Source organism: Lepisma saccharinum, chromosome 2 (genome assembly GCF_977018435.1).
Source record: "Lepisma saccharinum chromosome 2, izLepSacc3.1, whole genome shotgun sequence".
Lineage (NCBI taxonomy): Eukaryota > Metazoa > Arthropoda > Insecta > Zygentoma > Lepismatidae > Lepisma > Lepisma saccharinum.
Genome location: NC_139230.1, coordinates 203,760,175 through 203,784,655, shown reverse-complemented (window position 1 = coordinate 203,784,655; position 24,481 = coordinate 203,760,175). Strand labels below are relative to the sequence as shown.

At 37.7% G+C, this 24,481-nt stretch overlaps 2 protein-coding genes across 6 annotated transcripts in view; one reads left to right on the top strand and one right to left on the bottom strand.

Moving 5' to 3' along the window:
• Positions 1 to 24,481, top strand: part of BORCS6 (BLOC-1 related complex subunit 6) — a 179,345-nt gene that overhangs the window by 50,468 nt on the left and 104,396 nt on the right. Inside the window, exon 2 of the mRNA XM_083117910.1 lies at positions 6,605 to 8,346. The gene's annotated coding sequence lies outside the window, so the exon portion shown is untranslated. The remainder of the gene's footprint in view (positions 1 to 6,604; positions 8,347 to 24,481) is intronic.
• Positions 1 to 24,481, bottom strand: part of LOC145984273 (uncharacterized) — a 466,606-nt gene that overhangs the window by 423,899 nt on the left and 18,226 nt on the right. The window lies entirely within an intron of this gene.

Genomic DNA, 24,481 nt, shown 5'->3' with positions numbered 1-24,481 from the left:
GATTCCCGGTGGAGGTACATAGTGATTCGGATCCCACTTTAAACTGTAGGTCCAGTCCCGATTAGCCTTACTGTGCATCAAGTGGACTTAAAACACTAACTCAATCAAATAACAATAGTTAGTAGGAATTGTAGCTTTCCTGGTCTACGGGGTCCTTATCACCGACACTGCTTGAGTATGAATTAAAAGGCAGAGAAATGAAATTGTTATTTCCATTATATTTTCAGCAAATGAAAGAGTATCAAAGAAGCTAAACTCTATCCCCGAAATCTGTGGAGCAAGGCCGCCCATGGCGGAAAAGATGGGTGGGCGGAGCAAAGCAGAGACTGGTCTTTGTTCGATTGCTCCAGAGATACTTGTGACAGAATAGGTAATTTGGTTATTTTACGTCGCTTTTCTTCCACTCTTGGTTAATCATGACAAAATTAAAGAAAGATGATAAGATAAAACTGACGAAAGAACAAGCACACATGGACAAGACAGAATACAATCTCCAGAGAAGATTATACCGACTGCGAGTCCGGACACCAAAGCCTCGTTAGCCTGCAACAATGCAGTCGGAGGTACCATACGTGAAAATATGATTGCCAAGAAGGATACCCCTGAAGCGAGGCTATATCGAGAATATCTTCGTTGCCTACGGAAGAAAACGAATAGTTACAAATAAAAACAATAATAAAACTGAACTCCATGGAGCAGCAACCCTCTAAAGGCCAGGGTCTGCCAAGCGACTTTTTCGTGGGGTGATCATCGAGTCCCATCGTCGCTGTTGTCTGACTTACGAGACCGGATCCCGATACTTCTTTTCAAGTAGCTTTCTAATTGTCCTCGCGATGCTGGGTCAACACAGAAGGTTTGGGGGGTTCCAACTAGAATCGAATCAGGGACCTCTCGCACCGAAGGCGACGCAGGAGATCAAATAATAAGAATGAGTTTATGAAATAGTGGAACATTTTAACATCGTTTGCAGTTTGCATAATTTACTTCAAATGATATGTCTATACCAATAATTAAGTAGTAAGTACCAATGACTCACCCTGGATTGGAAATTTGTATATTAGTGTTTCTTGAATTTGAATTTTGCTTTTAAGTCCACTTTATGCACATGAAGGCTAATTGGGATTGGACCTACAGTTTAAAGTGGGATCCGGTACACTTGTGCCTCCACCGGGTATCGAACCCGGGAATCCTTGATTACAAGGCAACGACGTTTTTGTCTTTCTTATTTTCAAAGTTTAACTGCAGATTTCACACATTTTCACAAATATATATGCCTTCTTTCTAAGGCTAAAGGGAACTAATATCTTAATATCCTAACATAAAGTATAGCAGCGGACAACTACTCTTCACGTTCGTTAACCTAAACCCTCAAGTGACTCATACCATAGAATGTTCTAATCCTCCCTTTCTTCCAATATGCTAAAAGCGCATTGATTCCCAACAAGCGCCCCGCAGGCCATCACCACCAACCATCAGAGCAATTTGTGTAAAAGCGTAGACCAGCAGTTCAGAGACAGCAGAAAGATATAAGCTGCTTGTCTCGGTGAAAGGAGAATAAACTTCCCTGGATTTAATGACACAAAAGCAAGATAAAACTACGAAAAAAGGCATCCTGTACAAGCTGCTCGACGACACTATATTGTAATAGAACTTTGTAAGAATTGAAATTGAACTAAGAATTTTCTAAAAATATTAAAGAGTCTCTCGCGAAAAGATACTTTTACAGGTACTGATTTAATAGGATTAGTTATTAAAATAACTAATCATATTAAAATTCACACAAACACTTTATTGTCATCGCCTTGTAATCAAGGGGTCGCGATGGAGGCACATAGGGCTTCGGATCCCACCTTAAGCTGTAGGTCCACTCCCGATTAGTTTTCTGTGCATAAAGTGGACTTAAAAACAAACTTAATCAATCAAAACCAACCAATTATTAATATCAATCAATCAAATATAATACATGTGAGTGTGTGTGTCTGTGTGTGATATATATATATATATATATATATATATATATATATATATATAGATAGATAGATAGATAGATAGATAGATAGATAGATAGATAGATAGATAGATAATTGAAGGAGTGTAAAGGGGTGACCCTTTGTGAAGACACCCAAAGGTCAACCTCCCTTCCACGTAGTACACCCTGGACTGGACTTTGCAGACTAGCGAAGCTCTGGCGTCTGGATTCACAGTCTACTCCTGTGTTGTGTGCTGTCCATGTGTGTTTCTTTCTTTAATTTCCTCAGCCATTTTATCACACCGATCATTCATCATCACGTTCGTTATTAGCTAAAAGTGGCAGAAAAGCAAAGTAAAATAAAGCAAATCAAGGAGTCAATCAATAAATAAATTGAATGTTCATATTTTCAGTTGCGCACATGGGATTCGACCCTCGGCAGGTGTCTTACATTTTTATTGCCTTTATTGCATAATTTTTTTATTGTTTACTACTTCGCGTGGTTCTTAGTCTTGTCCAGGTTCCTACCAGGTTCATTACACGTGGTTTAAAATGTAATAAGATTATGATTAAATTGCCGTGATCTTCATCTATGGTTTTGGTCGAGAATGTACCATCTTGTTCAGCACTTTGAAAGGAGCATGGTAGTGCGAAAAGAGCTGCTGTGGTTGATCCCTGAAGGATCTGCCAAGTAGCTGCCAAGTACTTGCCAAACCGCGTCACGTGGAGATAGGGCGATGCTTTGGGTACTAACAAGGATGCTGGCCAGATCACGAAATCTGAAAACTCCAATAAGCCAAGCATCACATCGCCTGGATGGAAATGTTTGTTTTCCCCATTAGCGTCACCAACAACGGACTAGAAGCAAACCACGGTGGAAAATGTTTGATGTCGACAATTTCCGGCGATCTTACTGTTTAAAAAATTACGGTTCCAATCTCGAGAATTTGTATTTTTTTTCTTAATTTAAGTCCCTTTTCTGCCACTTTATGTTAACCGCGACGATGATCATTCTTGATGGGACACTGACAAACGAATAGTCACCCCAGGTCGGAACACGAATCCGGAGCATTCGGTGATGAGGTCGTGACTCGGCCACTCAACGATGCATTTTTCACATCGAACAAATTTGGATGTAAAGGTGACATGCGCACATTCCCGAGATCAAAGATTCAAATCTTGCTTCCGTCATTTGTATTATAGCTCGGGGTTTTCCGTGACTTCTATCACTCTCTCCAGGCGAATATTGATCGGAAAAGACCACGGCCACTTCCCTTTCCACCGCACCCTCATTAGAGTTGCATTTCGTAGTTTTTGTTGTCTGAGTAAGTTAGCACTTTTAACATTTTCAACTTCAATATAATTGAATTTTTGTTTTAAGTTCACTTTATGCACAGTTAGGCTAATCGGTACTGGGCCTGCAGTTTAAAGTGGGATCCGAACCACTGTGCAATGTGCCTCCACCGGGTATCGAACTCGGGGCCCCCTTGATTACAAGGCGACGACGCTACCACTGCGCCATCGGGGAGACCTCTTTAATATAATTACAAGCCAACAATGTATCTCGGCACACAATTTAGAAGCAAGTGGGAACAAGCCTTGGAGACACAACTCGATGAACTCTATGCTAAAAATCCGAGGACTATGATTAAGATTGTATACGCAGTGGTGCACGTGCAATTTCACAATATATGTTCTTTTTAAGCTGTAGAAATTTCTATAGGTCTCTAGTCTCCTCGATAGCATAGTGTTAACGCTGTCGCCTTGTAATCAAGGGATCCCGTGTTCGATCCCCGGTATAGGTACATTGCACCGTGGTTCCTATCACACCTTAAAATGTAGGTCCAGTCGCGAGTAGCCTATTTGAACATAAAGTGGATTTAAAACAACGTGTACTCCCAGCGTGTTGAGCAGTGCATGTATTCTAGCCAACATATAGAGATTACCATTAATTTTGTTTCGCCCCTCCCTGAATATACCCCAGTGTCTACATATAAGATAAAGGTTGAGACTGAATAGCATATTTAGTGTACACACTAAGAACACAAGGACAGAAAATCCAAAGATTGTGTTTTAATTGTTAGCCACCAAAATCTGGTGTCCAAGAGGAACGGGAGAATAATTTGTTTGGTATTGAAGTGTTCTATATAAAGTTTTTTTTAAAAAAGAAATGTTTCTAAGTCCATTTTATGCACAGATAAGCTAATCAAAACAGGACCTACAGTTTAAAATGCGATCCGAACCACTTTGTGCTTCCACCGGGTATCGAATCCAGGCCCCCTTGATTATAAGGCCGCGATGTTACCATTGTGAAGGCCCTGTTCTATGTAAAGAAAACAGCTTGCATACGTATTAAACAAGTTAATTAAATTAAATCAATGAAATCAATTGATTCTTTCTATGATCATTTCCAAGCGTTATCACGACGTATTGCCAAAATTCAATTAATATATAATATTTAATTTGGAAGTTAATGAATTTAAAATCTGTTGTGCTTACAAAAAATTGCCACCAGAAATAACTATAGGGATATAGTTGCAAAATCACGTAATTATAAATATTTTAAGAACTTTCTAATTACTGCCTATGAGCTTCGTTAATATTAATTTCAATATACATTTTTCCATTTTTTAGTTTATTAGCAAAAAATATTACAGTATTAGACCACTTTCTATAGATCGAACAACACCATTCGAAATGTGCATTACTGTACTCTACATTTATCTACGAGTAAGCTGGATAAAACAAGGAAATTCACACCACATTTACGTCTCGGATCTAAAATTTATTTCTACTATGTATTCATAAAATATATATACTTAAATAATCTACAGTGGACTCTCTTTAATTCGAACTTGGATAATTCGAATTAATAGGTAATTCGAACAGAAGTTTATTCCCCTTGAAACTACCTTTAATGTCGTGATATTTTTGTTAATTCGGATTTTGGATAACTCGAACGTTTTCCGTGCACCCTTGGAGTTCGAATTAAAAAGAGCCCACTGTATATCTATGCTTATGCTTCTGGTAGGTCTTATTCACTGGTAGGTCCGTGCATTATTCTCTATGCATTTCAAAATAAGCAGTAGAAGGTAAAAGAGATATGAAAAACGAATAGACTACGATATTACAAGAAAGCAGAGGGGAAATGTATGAAGAAGAAAGCGATTTTGTTTACTTTTCTCTTGCTATTTCAGAAAAAAATACACATTCGTCCGAAAATAAGAATGGAGAGTTTCATCTCATATTCTGCAAAAACACTTAAACAAAAACAGTCTATTTTTCTGTTCATACCCAGATGTTTTCAAAATAATATTTCTAAGAATACAAGACGGGGAGATTTTTCCTCTTCATAACTCCATAAAAACAAAAACAAAGAATAAGAAGGAGAGGAAAATCTGAGGAGAAAAGGAAATATTGCTATTCCTCCTTCCTCCACATCTGTCTCAGAAATACACACGCCGAACTTATATATCCTTTATCAGTATCTTTTACTTGAAAGGGCAAATCATAGTTATGAGAGCAAATGAACTATAAAGGAAGCAGGGGAGAGGAAGTTTATCTTACAATGGACACAAGAGATAATGCGAAATTTCTTCAGTTTTATACAGATTTCAATTTATTTTTTTCTTTTTGGAAAGAATATATTTATAAACACACACGTGCTCATGCACGCACGAGTTTTCCTTACTTACTCTCGATGATCAACTTTGAGTGTTTCTGCGGTACTCCGCACTCTATAAAGCACCGGATCTATTGCGAATTCGATATGAACGTCACACCAACAAAGACAGCATCGATTTCGTCTTTCCAATCGAAGGTCAGCGCAACCTAAGATGGCGGGCTTGCCAAGTAAATATGCAGTGACATAACAAACACTCTACGTGAGAACCTCGTTCTTTCAGATGTCCCCTACTCGAAATAAATAACTCCTCGTTTCTTTTCTAGAATTTCTCCTTCCCCGCCTCTCTTCTTCCATGATCCAACCCTTTTGGCTTCTCTCTTCAAATACCAAGTTTCCATGACATTTTGGTCATCGAGCCAACACTCATTTCTGGCCTTCCCTTTTTTCAACCACTTTTCCTTCTCTACAGATCATTCTTTCAAGGCGCGACAATTTATTTTCTTGTGTTTTATATTCTTATTGTTTCTCCTTGTGTACATTCTGTTCATATGTTTGCATAGTCATGGACAACAAAAGTGTGTTAGTCTTGCGCAGGTCCTTGGAGCTGAAGTTTGAAATTGAATTAAATATGTACCCCTTACAGACAGGCAATCTAAAACGCACGCCTCACAACGAATTGGCTTCGGCATAACTTGCAAATCAATCTTTCAAGTGCAATATATCTGTAGTATCTTCGGACGCAACGCGGAAAATATGATAAAAATGGTAAGGGTTTCACCAAAGTAACAAAGTGCCGAAAGGTCATTTGTTCATCAGGGGCAAAGACCGGCATTTGAATGGTACACAGTGAGAATTTATTTTCTCGGTTTGGGTGCCTGTCTGTCTGGTTTGGTGGTTGATTCAAAATACAAGTTCGTCCATCCTTATTTTGTAAAAATTCAAAACATACAATTATCTTAATTGGGATATTGGGATTTGTTCTAATCCAATATTTATTCTTCTCTTTTCAGCTTTCATTTACATTAAAGAAGAAGACGAAAAGTAAGCTTCAACAGACTGACGAACGACACATTGGTTCGCAACGTTCAATAATTTGCACATTGTATAAAAGCTGTTTTACAATCTGACGTTTCATTAAAAGTGGAAACAGTTGTCATTTCGTAAAAGTAAAACAGGTCATTCTGCTTCTTACTGTTGCAATTAGTTTGTTTACAACCACCAGTTACAACCACAGAAACAAGATGGTCAGCAATTTGCAGCTTCTTTAGAGGTGGAATAATTTTGTTCTCCGCTAATTTAGTTTGTGATCTCTTACTTGTTTCATATTGTTTTTGTTGGTTTGGAGCCTACCTATACAAGTTGGAAAAGTTCGTTTGTAATCTGACAATCATTCAGAATTTGAATCACTTTGGGCAGAACTACTTTTACAATTAGGACAATTTGATTAAAAATCTGGTGTTTAACTTGGAGATATAAATTGGTTTCCAATCTCTCATTTCTTAAAAACAGGTTGCTTTAGAATCTGAGAAAATCCTCAAAAGTGGAAGGTTCTTAGCTGTACCGTTTATTAGAACCAATAGAATTTATTCCAAACCTGGCAATCACAGGATTTAAAGAATTAGCTTGTAATCTGACAATATTTACAATCTCACATCTAAATCTAAATTCTGATATAAAAAAGAAAAAGAAGAACAAGTTTCTTTTCAACTTGCTGTCTATTTAGAAGAAGAATAGAAGAATACTAAATATTGAGAAGTTCAAGAAGTTTCTTTAAAAGTGAAAGAATTTAGTGTTTCATTAGAACTAGAAGACGTTTGTTTACTTCTCCTGTTTCCCAGAAGTGAAAGAAGTTGGTTGACAACTCTCTAGATGTGGGTGACGTTGATTTTCAACTTAGCGTCCCTAGGAGGTTGGAGAAGTCCAATTAACGTCTGGGAGTTGTTTGCAAGTAGAGGATTATTTCCAATCACCTGTTTCTTGGATGAGGACAAAGGTGATTTACAACCTCCTGCTCTATTAGAACCGGAAGAAAATTATTCGCATACTGCCATTCCTTCAGAAGTTGGAGGAGTATTTACTGCAACCTACTGTTTCTCAGATGCGGCAAAAGTTGATTTGCTATCCAGTGTTTATTTAGAAGAGACAGGCTTCGGAATACTCCGTCCTACTGGTCTTGGATTGGAAGACGTTTGTTTGAAACCTGTACTCTCTTTTGCAGAACAGAAAGGACCTCCACGAGCATGGATTTCTATGCAACCTGCATTATATTTAGAATTTGAAGTGGTTCCTTTTGAAACATGGTATTTGTTAGGAGCAGAGGAAGCTAAGAAACCTGCCGCTTGTTTAGAATCTAATGAAGTTAACCTTCGTTCAAATCCGGTGGAAGAAGTTAATCTGCCAACTCAAGTTCCTTTACAGTCCGAAGCACATGCAGAATCAGAAGATGATGATTTAGACCCTGACATAATTGTGGAGGTTGACGTGATTGGCTTATTTATGTGCATTTATTTAATTGGTGTGGAGCTTCATCTTTGGTAGAAATGGAAACATTTGATTTTCAACGTATCGTGTCTTTACAAGGAGAAAGCTTTTGTTTACGAACTGCAGTATCTTTCTAAGTTAAAGACGTTGAGTTACAACTTGCTGTCTCTGTGTGTGAATGAGTGTGGTTATCTACCTGATAGTTCTTTACAAGTGGACGAAGTTTCTTCAGAACCCACCGTTTGGTTAGAAGTGGAAAATACTAAAACAGGTAAGACAAAGGCCATTAACAGTAGTTGTAATAACTTGTATCTTGCCATGTTATATAATATGTATTGCAACATTTGTTCCAGGAAAATCTGTCCAACAAAATTTTAAAGGCAATATATGAAGCACACATGCCATCTTTAAACACAATTCAACTAAAGTAGGAGACATGGTCATGATTTATTGATCTTGCCCTGGGATAGAAGAGATGGGGCTTGTGTTGCTGCAGCAATAAACCTTCCTATTTAGGAATGTTAATAATAAAACAAGGTGCCTAATTGAGGTATGGTACATTAGTAGTCACCTGATTAGGCAGAAATATCTAACAATGTTTTCTTTTCCTGCACTTCTAAAGCAGAATCGTCGAAATATGACCTGCCATACATTCTATACAGATTATTTACACGCAGTAACTTAGAAACAAACTGATTTAGACAGACATACATTCTTCTGCATTTAATACGTAGTTCCCTATATATCAATAGGTATCCTATTGTGTCACACTGGTCCATAGAAAAATCAAGATAATTGGCATTGATTTTCAGTTCACCAAATCCATAATTGTATTGTAGCCCTACAATCTTCAGAGAAAATGTTGAAGTGACAGTCACATAGGTATACTTTCACGGCTTCGATGCTTTAATATTGATATCTCTAAAGTGGCATGTCGTAAGAGTAGCATCGATTTCTCACTCTCTTAGAAATCCACGTAAAATCTGCCTTTCGGTTGGTTCACTATTGCGAAGTTCATTACTGACATAAAAGGTAAGATCCATCTCATAACTACAGATCATTCCGTGCGCAATGGTTTCGCTGATTCTTAAATGTGAATCTCGCTGGAGAGAAAAACGAAATGTTTCGCAGTGATGTTAGGCAAAACTTTCTCTAGCGGAAACAGTATATACCTATGTATATGTAGGGTGATACCACACAACAGCAACAAACTTTCACGGCTCATGTAGGACATCAAAGCGAACAACTTTTATTAATAACTTCTTTTCTATTTGGTGCCACGTTTTGATGCAACCAGCCTTCGTTGTTGTTTTCCGACAGAAAAAAAGTCTGTAGCAAAGTAAATCTGTGAAGCGTGGTTACATATATACAGGATAAACTTTTATTTTTCGAGGGCTCGTAGGTTTGAATCGTTCCATCGTTATGAACAAAATTTTTCACAAATAGGATATTGTATACATACGTATATATATATATATATATATATATATATATATATATATATATATATATAATATATATTCGAAGACAAACAATTTAACAATTGCTTCTTCACCTTGGTGTGTTGTACGGAATGTGAATAAGAAACTCGACAATGTTGCATTTCGCGATTTTCAGACAGGCTTTGTTGCGCTGGTAGTTAAACACAAGAGTAAGCACCGCAAGATAACATTCAGACAAAACAGAAATTGTTGAACTTCTTATGTTTCAGCATGCAATGACACAATTTTTTTTAAAAAAAATGACCTAAAATGACGCAAACTTTTAAAAAATGACCTGAAAATGACGCAAACTTTTAAAAAATGACCTGAAAATGACGCAAAATTTTAAAAAATGACCGAAAAATAAAAAATGGTAAAAATTGACCAAAAAGTGACCCAAAAAAATTACATTTCTTCAACCTGAGGAGGGTGTACTAGTTAGCAATGTCTACGTTGCACCAGTTAAAAGATGAAATGTGATCAAAATCCGGGCCCTGCTGATGTGTATATATAATTTCATTTCAGGAATGCTAATTTTAAGTGCATTTTAGTGTTTCCAGTCTGTACACAATTACATTTCTTTGCAGTTGTAGTTAGAAAATTAAAACTACAAGAGTAGTCATTAGGTGACATGAACGTGGTTCTATTCGGTTCAAGAAAATTTGCGAGGGAAGCCCGATATCCCCCTCATTACATCCATCACTAACTCTATTGTCACAGCGCGTGTGGTGCACTAACCACTACACCTCGAGGTTTGGACCGCCAGACTGCAGTCACAGTAGAAACTTTGGTATGCAAATTTGAATTCCATTGTAAATGTGACCAACTTCTTCTTTTTGACAGTAATGCGGACTCGGTAACACAGAAAGAATGCAATTGTATGACACAGTTGTTTTGGATATGGAGAAAATGAATGGGAGAAGTTCCAAACTTGTGGCAACATGAAAGGGTTTACAGCGTTATAAATTTTGATGCTTCTAAGTGTAAGTTCCTTCGTGTTTGTAACCAGTGTAGAGAACATGAATTACGCTAATTTAGCATAATGTAACATAGCCCATCTCATGTGGAAACAATGCGATAGCGCTTGTAAAATGAACCTGGTTGTTGGTTACTTGCAAGATAAAGTTTTTTTTAGCTAAGCTTGCAAGAGTACAGCACAAATGTGGATTGAGTGACTGAGTTGGTGTTTTAAGGTCACCGTATGCACAGTGAGGCTAATCGGGACTGGACTTACAGTTCTAAAGTGAGATCCGAACCACTAAGTGCCTCCACGCTACGACTGCGCCATCCGGGAGTACAACTGTGGAGTTTTGAAGATAGTACAGTGAGGAGTCCGATAAATCCATATACATTGCCATTGCGTAATTTATTTTTTTATTCAGAAAATATAATGAGTATACTGATCATAGTACAAAAAAAAACATTATAATATATTAAATTGCATTAAATTAAATAAGACTTGCTGGATCATAGTATGGTGTAATTCTATCTTTGTCATCATCTTTTTTAATTATAAGATGAAGATAATATACATTATCTAATATCGTTTGAAGTTTTGAAGCGTTCGAAGCTAACACCTGTATCAAGGAAGTCAGTTTTCCAATAAGTGAACCGTGTTTGGTCTAACGTGTTGTCCTTCCCGTGCTTACCAAACGCTTGCCTTCAGAGAAGGATTCACGCTACGTTGCCGCTATAGACTGATTCAACCTCGTGTGAGAAAGCCAAAGCATGCATAAGCTACAGAGGAATTCACAATATACTAACCATCGCCATGAGAATTTTGCAAACTAGTTTCTTCGATAGACACAAAAAATGTAATAGTGTATCTGAAACATGGGAATAACGTGTACGTTGATTGATTGATTGGTTTGGTTTATTTTACTTCGCCTTTCTTCCACTTTTGGCTAATCGCGAGGGTGAGGATGAGTGGTGATATGATAAAATTGATGAAGGGGCACTCACAAATGAATATCCATGCACAAGTCGGGATTCGAAGTCGGGACCCTGTGGGACTCCGCCACGGAAGTCGTCCATAGCGTGTACGTAATCGCTGTTCTTTTCCACCTTCGCTACAATTTGCTTACTCGCCAGCATACTACATTTTCTCTAATTTCTGATTGCCGAGACGTCGCTAGCGATGGAAGGACAACCTGTTAGACTCGGGGCGGTTTAGCAGTACTTCTAGGGGCCAAAGTAACATTCCCTGTACATATAGCACCCTGCCGTGAAGGCACATTTAGGGGATGTGGGGATAAGGCCCCACATATTCTCGATCTCGACCATTTTGGAGCCGATATGATCAGCACCACGCTCCGACCGCCTTTACCCCCCCCCCCCCAGGGCTGACCCCCAGGTACCCATTGATTTGAGGCTGAGCGAGTCCCAGAGCCGCTTTATGCCGGGTCAAGGGCGGAAAAATTCCGACCTTAGATCAAAGTATCTCCGTGAAATTAATCAGATATCCAGATAAGTCAAACTCGACATCAGAAGAACCCTCCTAATTTCTTTTCCCATGTCGAAACGGTGTTAGAACATTTGCAATTTACTTCAATTTCTAGAAAAAGTGTTATTTAATGGATTGAATATTAAAGACTACATTAGCACCTTTTTGACCTTTTGTAATTCATGAAAATTGCTGTAGGGAGAAATATAACGGTGCTCCAATTTTTACTCGCCATTGCCATTCTTCGACTCTTGACAGAAAGTCACAAAATACTACCCAAAACTGCAACGAAAGGTACCCGCATCCAATTAAACTTTGGGGTTTGATAACCCTTTGTAATGCCAAGGATGTTCTCCTCTCTTAGCTCGGAAACTCAATATCCAAGCTTGCAGAGAGAGATATTCCTGCAGGATACTGCAAAGTTGGGTATCCATCTCAAGGGGCATAAGAAGCTTCCTCCAGTTCCATTTACTTGAGAAGACATGGAGTACGCCGGAATCTACAAGATCAAATAAGACAGAAATGTCTGTACATGCTTTAAGTTATTTTTGGTGGAGACGAAAGGTTGAGATGACATTGCGTGGTTGTAGTAAAGTTTGGAAAAGCTTATGCACGAAGATCTATTCCATTAAACATGCAAGTATCGCACTGTTGGCATATGTGAGAAGATCAATTTAAAAGCCAGTAAGTTTTGGGTATCAACCTTGAGTTGTTCATACAGTTGGTGTTGGCAAGATAGCCATTAGAAAAACATTACACTTGTGTGCAGATATCATACATAGATGTATGTCCGATGAATAACGGCAATGATATAGGTCGCTGGAGAATTTTTAGTATAAATACAATGTCATGTTTCATTTTCTCTTTCCTTGTCATGTTGCATTTTCTCTTTCCTTGTGTTGCTTCGTCTGTATATTACTATTATATAAATAGTAACAAAACATGCAAGGAAAATTGATAATTTTATCGTCCTGATCATAACTACTTGAGCCACTGTGGCCCAGCATGTAGAGTATCTGGAGTACCAGCAGGAACACCCGGGTTCGGTTCCAGAGGTGGGTTATCTCAGGTGGGAATTCTCCTGACAATTTCCCTGCATAAAGTGGCTCTGTGACTCACCTAATCTCTGATCAATGGGTGCGTGTAGGCAACCCTCCGAGGGAGGTGGGTGTAAAAGGGGTTAGGAGAATTGTGCTGATTACATCACTTACACTATGTCCAGGATCGAAAATGTCTGGGTCACTAACTCTACACCTTGTATATCTCATTTCTACTTTTCTTCATCATAAATACTGTGTTGTTTGTGGTTCATCTTGGATTGATTTGGTGTTTTAAGTCCACTTTATGCACAGTAAGGCTAATCGGGACTGGACCTACAGTTTAAAGTGGGATCCGAACCACTTGTGCCTCCACCGGGTATCGAACTCGGGACCCCTTGATTACAAGGCGACGACGCTACCACTGCGCCATCGGGGAGGCTGTGGTTCATCTTCTTCATTATTCTTACACGAACTGCAACATTTTTCTACTCATATCCTTTACGTGCAACACAGTTACAAATTATTATTACCAAACATTTTACGTGATAGGTTTTGATACGTATATAACGATATCAGATAATACACATAAATTGAAATTTCATCTCTCTCTCAACATATCAATATTTAGTCATTCTTTTGTAATTGTAATGCACAGGTTCGTGCATGAAGCAATACACGAAAACCATGTTGATTTTCAACAGCTTAATTTATCTTAATTTATGGGATGTGAATATATACACAAACACGCTAAATCGATTTCTAAAATTGAGTTCACTGAATGCTGCAAGAAAATGTATAAAACTTTACTAACATATGAATATGGTTCGGAAACTCAATTTATGTGCAGAATATTCAATTCACTCTCTTCCCTCACCCCTCCATCTATTTAAAAATAGACAAATAAAAAAGAAATAGAAATGGATATTTATCGTGCTCAAGATTCTGTGGCTTCGTTCCATTCATCTTTTCATTATCGCTTGTAACATCAGCTTTTAAACACGCAAACTAGTCATGCGCAAGCTGAGAGCAGTCGAACATTGAACTGATTGATGTAATGGCCACTATTTAGGCTAGATTTTGGAAGCAGTCCAATCCAATATACATCGTTTGTTTTAGCACTTTTCTTCCCATTAAGCGGGGCTAATAGAACCAAGATAATTAATTTTCCATGCGCGTTGTGTGGATCTGATAATAGTTTATGGAATTTACTTCGCGTTAAATTTGGTTTGTTTAATTCAAATTCCATGGTGTGATCAAACTCGAACAAGTTTGTTTACAACAACATAGATTTTTCACCATTTCCATATTCGTGATGTAATCATTGTTGAATAAATGAGAGATGCTACAAATGTTATCTTTCGTCATTATCACCGTTTATCCAAATTGATGCAGTTAAGGTAGCAGTATACATAAAGGGGTGAACCTTAACAAACGAATAGCAAAAACAAACCTTGAAAATTATTGCAAATTAATTTCAATATTTATAATCTTCGCAATTTCGTATGTTTGTGTGCATTTATTGGTGTAAATCCAATCAATCAAACTAATTGCAAAACTAAATTAAAAGGCTACTTACCCTCTTCTCTTTTGTTTTAGTAAGTTTATATGTATATGTTAGAAAAGTTAAAGTACGTTAAAAGATGAACACAATTAAAGAGCATTTGATCGAAACGTTATGCGTGAATATTTTTAAAAAATACAACAGCCAAAATTCTTCACGTTATTTCTTTAGGTTGAGTTTTCAGTCAAAGGCGGTTTTGTCTCATCTACCGTCTCAGAATGATCCTCATAGCATTGCTTATTCGCTCTCTCAGTCTCACCAAAGTTCAATTTCTGGTAGTAGTGGTTCAGCTTCCACTTTAAACTGTAGGTCCAGTCGTGATCGGAGCATAAAGAGGACTCAAAAAATTATTTTTAAAAAAGCACAGATGTTTTGCAGCTCACTCTTCACTACTTCATAAGATTTGAAATCTCCGCACGTCAATCAATCTTTATTTGTAGTCAGTCCCTTGAGTGAATAGCAGCGTCTGAATGGCGTCGTTTTGTGACAGAGGTGAGAGAAGATTCTGGGCTAGTCAACGTTCCTTATGAGATACTTCGCCATCTTCAATTGCCACACTCTTCCGTTGCTTGCAATTGGGATGTATGTTTTGGATGTTGTCGTTTAGTCTTTTCACCTGCACCCCCTCGCCACTCTTGATACAGTCTTCCTCTCTGAACTCTGAGGTGTAAGGGGTGCTGGTATTTGTATCTATTCTCTTATTTGAATTTCGGTCCTCTTGATAGAGTAGTGGCTAACGTTGTTGCCTTGTGATCTATATATCCCAGGTTCGACTCTCGGTGGAGGCATATTGCACAAAGGTTCAAATCCCACTTTGAACTAACCAATCTTAGTGTCGGAGTGGTTAGCACAGCGCAGTACGACGCCACGAGTCCCGGTCCGAATGCAGGCCTCGGTGTTCGTTGTGAGTGTTCCTTCATCCATATCATCAATCATCCTCATCCTCGTGATTTGCCAAAAGTGTCAGAAAACAGAAGTAAAATAAACCAAATGAATCAAACAATGAAACCCTCTCTGAACTGTAAATCTAGACCCGATTAGGAAAAAGTGAACTTAAACTGTATAAAACTTTTGTTTTAAAATGAATTTCATTATTTTTTGTCATTATTGTTGGAGTGCTAACCAAATAATATGAAAGATATTCATGTAAGTAGTGCTAATATTAATGTGAATAATAAATGGCTTGATCTAAAAAGAGGTCCCAATTATGAAGCACCATAGCAACATACTCAATGAAATAATACACTAAACCACTATTATATCATACATATAAATAAGATGCCTGAACGAGAGGTACAATTTATTACAGTAAATGAATTATATTAAATTAAACTATAATTAGAAGCATTTTTCTTCAATTACTTTTCACTCTCGAGGAGAAATCTTAAGTATTTCACGTATGTAATTAAGAAGAAGAGTGCAAAATCTCTGCTGAATGTTATCATTAAGTACTAGTCTGCTTCTCTTTCAGAAGATATTCTTGCATGATGCATGGATAATTTATATGTTGAGGAGTTGTAAAAGAATTTAACTCGTGTATACAGCATGAGCTAATGGTGCAGACCAGAGCGAACAACAAAAGCTGACACAAAACTTCAAGCACTATTAAATAATGTTTTCGGCGACAAAATTAGCCGAGGGCAATGTCTTTTTCTAATATAATCAAGTTGGAGTTCCGAAGTTCATAATCAAAAGAGTGACCCCGAAAAAAGGATGAGTCGGTTTCATGTAGCATCTTCGCGAGTAACATAATGCTTTAATGGGTTTGGCTCTCCCGGGAAGTCAGGTGAACAATTACGTACTTGATTACGGCCTTCATTGAGAACTCGAAGGCCAACGGGGTGTTTATGTAAGCTAACCTCAGATGGCAAAACTTTCAGCTCTTTTTTTCCGCTCACCCTAATTATTTTGCATTTTTTGTTCAGCTAATTTGCGGCCCTTTTCTACCTCACTTCTTTCTGGAAGGGGTAGTTGGAATGGAAGATCAAGATGAGCAAGAAAGACTACACCGTAATGTCGATGTGTTCATTGAAATTCGAACCCAGGGTCTACAGTTTTACAGCTAGTAATACCAGATACTGACGCTAATCATTGTTAACTCTAGTAGATGAATTGATTGATTGATTTGGTTTATTTTACTTCGCTTCTATGCCACTTTTGGCTAATCGCGAAGATGAGGATGAGAGATGGTATGATGAAATTGATAAAGGGACACTCATAAAAGGCCTCTCCGATGGCGCACTGGTAGCGTTTTCGCCTTATAATGAAGAGGTCCCGGGTTCGATACCCGATGGAGGCACATAGTGATTCGGATCCCACTTTAAACTGTAGGTCCAGTTCCGATAAGTCTTACTGTGCATAAAATGGACTTAAAACACCAACTATACCAAACAACACAAACTCATAAAGAATGCCAAGGCAGGGATTCAAACTCGAGACCTCTGCGTCATAACGCGCTATGCTAACCACTCCTCCAAGGAGTTCGGCTGTAGTAGACTAAGTTTTTCATATATGTATATTTACTCATATGGCAAAAATCTGCGATAGTCGAACCTAATGCCGAATGTCAAAAGATAATATTGAAACGTGATGCGAAAAAAAATGTACAAGCATAACATAGGATAAACTTGAAAAGTATTTTCTCAAATTAAATGAATACATAAACATAACTTTTGCGAATCATGTTTTCAATTAATTTAACTCATGAAATAAATTTTTAGTTTCATTTTTGTGATTAAGTTGGTATTTCAATACCTACATAGACACTTTCGCGTTTTCACATGTTATGGAGCTTCATTTGGCGTTATACTAATTTAGTGGTATACATGCGAATAGCTACGGTGGCTCTATTTTGGTTAATTTACGTCGCTTTTATATCTCCCCAATTAATAGTGACGGTGAGGATGGATGATGAACTTGTTTATTTATGCCTTACACATGATTTGAACCTAGGCTTCGGGCGTCGTAGCACCACAACAAGTCTGACACAGAGGCTAGCTGGGTGAAGAATACATATTGTTTGTATTTTTGTTATTTTACGTCGCTTTTCTGCAACATTTGGCGACGAGATAAAGTGATGATTAGATCAATTTGATGAAGGAAACCCACACCTAACGTACAGTCACAGGCAATAAAAATAGGACACTTAAATCCTGAAATACTAGCTTCCTTGGGAGGAGTTATGTGTGCTACTTAACTCTACGACGATAAGTAGATTTTAGTAACAAATTTTCAATGGCAACTTCTACCACCGCCATAGAGTTAGGCAATACACATAACGACTTGCAGGGAGGCTAGTATTTCAGGATATATATGTGTCCCATTTTTATTGGCGGTGACTGTACATGCCCAGCCCGGGGCTCTAACAAGGAAACTTCGGTGACGAGATCAAAAATCGACCGCCGAGCCGACGATTACTGTAAATTGAAAAATAAAGCATAGATATTTCACACAGGAAAACTACAAATTGTTTGAAATATTCTGAACAATATCATACTGATATTTGTTTCACCCATTTTCACCACCATTCTGTAGCTACGACTAACCCAGTATGTTCAGTAGTGATTTTTTCGTTCTTTTGGAATATGGCAACATGTTTGTTTTTTTCCTAGATGCACATTATTCCTTGCCATTGTTGGCTTTCTTTCTTAGCACGATCTGAATGTCATTCTTGGTGGGAAAAAATTGGCGCAACTCTATTCAAACTATTTCATTAAAACTCCGACTCGATTTATTCTGTGCTTGGTGTTCCCTTGCTCCGATATTTTTTAGTGAGGTTTGCTTGCGGCAGAAGAGAACATTCATTTTTCTTCTGTAAGTCTTTTCTCTAGTTTGACTGCGAGTTGTTGGCTCAACAAAGCGGTATGCAGGCCATAACTCATTGTGTTTTCAGAACGACCTAAATCTCCAATCGAAAAACTCCCAACTAACATGCAAGGCAATAAGCTAACTCACAATATCAGTTTTGCCATTCCATACTGTAGGACAGTGGTCATCAACCGCCGGGCCGCGGCCCAGTACTTGTCTCTGTAACCAATTGTACCGGGCCCTAGAATCAATTATACCAGGCTCACGAATCAATTATACTGGGCTGAGAGACGTTCATCTTAAATTTTACATTTTAACAAATATTTTGTGATCTAATTATATATTTGTCAACACGTCATGCTATAAACATAATCGAATTATGATCGTACCACAATTTATTAATTAATATAGAATTTCTAAGATACAGTTCCAGGCAATACAAATGGAACACATAGATCCTGGAATACTGGCTTCCCTGGAATGCGTTGCGCTGCGTTGCATTGTGTGTTGCCTAACACTAAGGCGGTGGGCAAAATGCAATGGCAAGTTTTCAAGGGCAAGTTCTGCTACAGTCGTAGAGTTGAGCAACACACTGCAGGGAAGCCAGGATTTCAGGATCTAGGTGTCCCATTTTCATTGCCTGTGACTGTTCATATTAATAAATGTATAAACTAGAATATTAGAAAGATATTTACGAGTAAAATTGTTGGGATCTGGACATCAACTTTTAATAAAGCATTTACCGGGCCACGGTCTCACGATGGTTGAGTACCACTGCTCTATGTAATCGGATCGACCTCCGTGGCGGAGTGGTTAGAATAGCGCGTTATGATGCCAGGGGTCCCCGGTTCGAATCCCGGCCTGGGCATGGTTGTTCCTTGTGAGAGTCCCTTCATCGATTTCATACTCATCGTCTCGATTAGCCAAAACTGAAAGAAAAGCGTCGCTAAATAGTAAAAATCAAATCAATGCAATCGTATGGCTTATACTCGAAAAATGCGTCATCTACAGTGAAACACGGGTATACATAAATACATACAAGGGGGGTAGACATAGAGAAAGAGAGAGAGAGATGGGGAGAAGGACAGAGGTAGAGAAAGAAACAAATAAAAAAGAAAGAGAGACAAGAGAGAAGGACAGGTGCTGAGAGAAATATAGAAAGAAAAAGAGAGAGGGGAGAATGACGAAGGTAGAGAAAGAAAGAAAGAAAGAAAAGAAAGAGAGAGAGAGGAGAAGAACAGAGGTAGAGAAAGAAAATAATTAAAAAGAAAGAGAGAGAGAGTAGGAGAAGAACAGAGGTAGAGAAAGAAACAAAGAAAAAGAAAGAGAGAGAGGGGATAAGGACAAAAGTCCACTTTGTGCACAGTAAGGCTATTCGGGACTGGACTTACAGTTTAAAGTGGAATCCGAACCATTATGTGCCTTCACCGGTAGAAAAAAGAGAGAAGAGAGGTGTTTAAAATAGAGGTGGGTCTTTTGAGATTCAAAACGATAAGAATATCCCTCTTCCTCTATATATTTCTCTGAAAAGGAAAATTATGGATATTCGTCAGCGAGAAAAAAATATGCAAAATGCGGAAAGAGACAAACAACCAGAAACAGAACAGGTCAGTCTTGTTTTGGAGCAACAAGAGACTCGCCATGTCGTGCACCACATCTCTGGCTACTTTCTCTCCGTCTCTTATTTTCATTCTCACCCATTCAATGGCTTATTTCTCTTGTGTTCGACATCAAAGAAGTCTTGCCGGTGCACATGGTAAAGTCGTTAGCACAAAATAAATGAGTCAGGGACTCGAGATTCAAAGCTCGGGTATGGTTGATGTTTTTAGTGCTTCTTTCTTTATCTACTTAATATCTTCATCGTTCATCCTCATCGCTGCTATTAACTAGAATTACATGAAATATTGAAAACTGCAAAAGAAAATGCACATACACAAGCAACGTGGAAGTGAACTAAATTCATTTTATTGAGTTTCGAATTTATGCATGTGACAGGAATGTTTTGAATCTATTTTTACTATTAGAGAAGCTACAAGTAAACGAAAATCCCAAGTGACATGGACGTGCAAATAAACAGATTATGAAAAAGTGTGCAATTAGTAGTGTAATGAAGATATCCCCTTATCCTTAATGATGTGTCAACTTGAGTACATCATTTTGTTTGAATGTGATTTCAAAAGCTACTAAAACTTTTGTAGAAGTTGTTTCATATTTTAATATTCCCAAAGTTATAATAAATTAGGGTGACGTTGCTAATTTCAAGCTCTATCTAGAATAAAATTTGAGAATAAATAACATACTGTATCCCAAGGAGAGATAGAACAGAGAAAATTAGGAATAGCACAAGCAAGCATCGATCTTCCGTTCCCCTAGATAACTGAGTCATCTGTTATAGTTTCGCCATCACATTACACAGCATTTACTGAAATTATGTGTTCAGCGTGAGTATTACGTATACTTGACACAATTTACTCATCTCCTTATTGTTTTTTCTCTAGTTTCTGCAAGTTACAATATGCTTCGAAGTCTGCAACTGAGGACGATAGACCAGGGTTGTTAAAGGTCCAGAAACTAACTGTAAATGAATTCTCTTCCGGTCCGGAAAAGAAAATCGGCAAGAGTAAATGGGTACTGGACCTCAAAGATCCGATTTATCTTTATCAATTTGATCCCGGAAACGAAATCTCACGCAAAAGAAAACAATACGGGTCCAAAAAAGGTTCCATATAAATCTGTTCTAACTCTGCTCCCATTTCTCGTCCTCCAGCTTTGCAAGTGTAAACCAATTTCACTCAAATTTAATACCAGACTATACCTATAGAGCGACCACAAGGAAAAGAACCTTCGACCAAAAGTCCTCGCGCACCTTCCCCTCCGTCGGTTCAACTCGAGCCATAAGAAAGTATGCTCAACTTTGCCCCCTCCCCACGCAAGTACGATGCACAGGAGACGAGGTTTTGCGCAGGCTCTTTTGCCTGTGGTTCCACCATAGTTGTAATAGTTATAGACTATTTTTTTCACTTTTCTGCAGGTATTTGCCTAGAAAACCATTTAAAACGTTCCAGAAGCATGAACAATTATAGGAAACAAAAGAAAATATAGAGAAAATCCAATTTTTCTTTCTATACGCCTGTCAGACCTGCATAACTGATAAATTAGCTAGGAGATGTCAACAGGGCTTCGCATAAATGGTACTCGGAACCGCATGATGCACAAACTGACATTTTCTCGCTCACGCTGTGACAGTAATATTTTTTACACAGGACAAGGTAATTTGTTTAATTGTGGATGGATGTTGACTGAGGACTGAAACAAAACAGATTCGGAAGCACGTAAATTATATATATATATATATATATATATATATATATATATATATATATATATATATATATATTCGTAACAATGAGCCTAATAACACAAATTTTATTTCATATTTATATAACATACCGGACACGTATAAAAGAGTTAACTAGTATCTCCAAAATGTTCAAGGAGGGATAATATGTTTTCCATCTGGATATTGCTGATTAATACATAGATTGTCATTAAGTTTCTTATATCTAAAATGATATAAAATTCGTGACACACCACACACACAGTTAAATAGTCATTCAGTAACTTCCTAACAGACTAATCGTTTCGAAACAGACACTACAGCATACAAACTACAAACTTAATTTCACTAAGACGCATGGAACGAGTCGAAAGTTGGTATTTTGAAAGTATGAGGTGCCCTGCGGTGAACGGGGGTACCTAGAAAATGCACGGTTTAATTACTTAATGTCCCGAATTACTGTAACCACCTATGTTTAATTATATAATGAAATAGAAATACTATAATTGTTAATGATGAAAATCTGTATCCGCAATGTGAACACACGGCCCCTTGCCTATGAAGCACGCAAAACAAAAACTTTTACATGATGCTCTATTGAGAGGAAAACACGAAAACTTTTATGATTTTCTGGAAGACGAAACCTGAGATAATCTCGAACTGGATAAGTAGATTGCCAGGGAAAGGATGATGTATGCCTACTATTACTTACATTTTTATATCTTAAAAGACAATTATGGAACATAAAGAAAGAGCGCGTAAGAGACCATTTATCCGCCGCGCAGAGCACGGATGCCTCAACCGGGAATCGATTTCAATCCTTTTCTCCAGAGATAAACTCCATGTGAGAAACATCTCTCTGAGAGTATTAGGTTAAGAAAATTAATGGAATGTCAACCGCTGGTTTTAAGGGAAATCCAAATCCTAGGACGCTCTTTAAATGAGTGGATATTTACGGAGATTTACATTAACCCACCTATCTACCAAAGAAAGAATTGAAGTCGTTCTTTGTGTATAAAGATATAGAATGCAGACTGCGACCAGGGAGTAGTCACGGAACGAGTCATCCACACCTGCGACTTCCGAAAGTTCTGGTTTCGAGTCCCGGTAAAGTACTTGTGTTCCGTTCATGAACATCATGAGGGGTGATTGAAAGTTGGCATCGTTCATACGCCCGTAAAAAATGCAAGGCTTTTATGGTCGATGCAAAAATTCAGTTAATTTATAGATCAGAAAAATAACCCAAGGAAAAAATAAGTTGGAACAAATAAGTTACCTCAAAATGCAGAGGGTAATATGCAGAATCGAGGTCTATCACTTAATTCAAAGAAGATAATGTTCCATTGGGAAATTTTTCGAATTCCAGAAATGAGATTTTTATGCGCGAGTCCACATATCAACTTCGTGACTAAAATTTCCCTCGATTGACGTAGGTATGAGAATTGCTTTAATCATAAAAAATTATAAATCTGTTGGGCCAAATATCTTTCATCTGTAGTATCAAATAGAAGAGTATCCCAATGATATAAAATAATAATACACTTAATCATCAGTTTTTAGCAATAATGACCTCTATTCATTATACAATTATTAGTAGCTCAACAGATGGCCAAGGCTTGCCAAGTGAGCGACGTGTGGTTAGCACGTCTAGTCCCTTCTCCGCTGTTTTTTTTCGTTTTCGAATATCTTTTCACGTATAATTTAAGGATATGTGGGTAACCAATGCACGTTACGATTACCCTATTTTACACCGATTTAGTTGTAAGCTACAGTGATTTTACTTGGTCCAAAATAATAATGTAAATTAACGTTTCACTTATGAACATTTGGTTCGCATTCTCAGAAGCGACTGTATGATATAAATTATGTCACTAATTTGAAATACAGTAAGTAAATTGCACAATCATACTTGTTTATGCGTTGGTTCTGGTTGATGGGTATAAATTTCCAGCGGTAATTCAACATAATTGTTGATGACAATTTGAGCCGTCAGAAATTCCGCTATTTGAACCCTCACATGATGTGAAGGACAAACCGCTTGATATGGGGGAAATGGGGGAGGGGAGATGTTTCTCTTCAAGGAGACAGTGACAAAATGTAGCAAATGGGCACAGCCCTTGATCAACATCTGATTTTCTTAAAATAAAATCGAATGGGACAACTACTGCTATAAATATGAGCACCATAGATATCAACCAGATTGTGGTTTCATATGCTAGATGTTTGTAAAAATGCAGAAGCATGAGTTTGTGTATACACTGTTTAAAGGTTGATTTTACTAAAATTCAACCACTGATATTTTCTGTGTGCCAGCCTGCGTGACGGAGTTGTCCCAATGCGCTGCGGAACCAGGGGTCTCAAGTTCGAATCCTGATCAAGGCATAGACAGTTTCATTGTGTTTGCCCCATCATCCATTTCATCTGTTCATCATTCATCTTCCTCGTCACACTTAACCCAAAAGGTAGAAAAGTGACGTACTTCGTAAAATAACCAAAATTGAAGTCTATATACTCGCTGCGTGGTTGTCCCGGATTCGAATCCCGGACTGGGCATGAATGTTCTTTGTGAGTGTCCTCTCATCAATTTTATCAAATCATTATTCATCATCATCTTCGTGATTAGCTTAAAATGACAGAAAAGCGAAGTAAAATAAACCAAATCAATCAATCGAGAAAGTTTAGTAAATAAATTGTGATATTTAAGAAAATTAACATAAACGTCAATTTGACTGCTGTT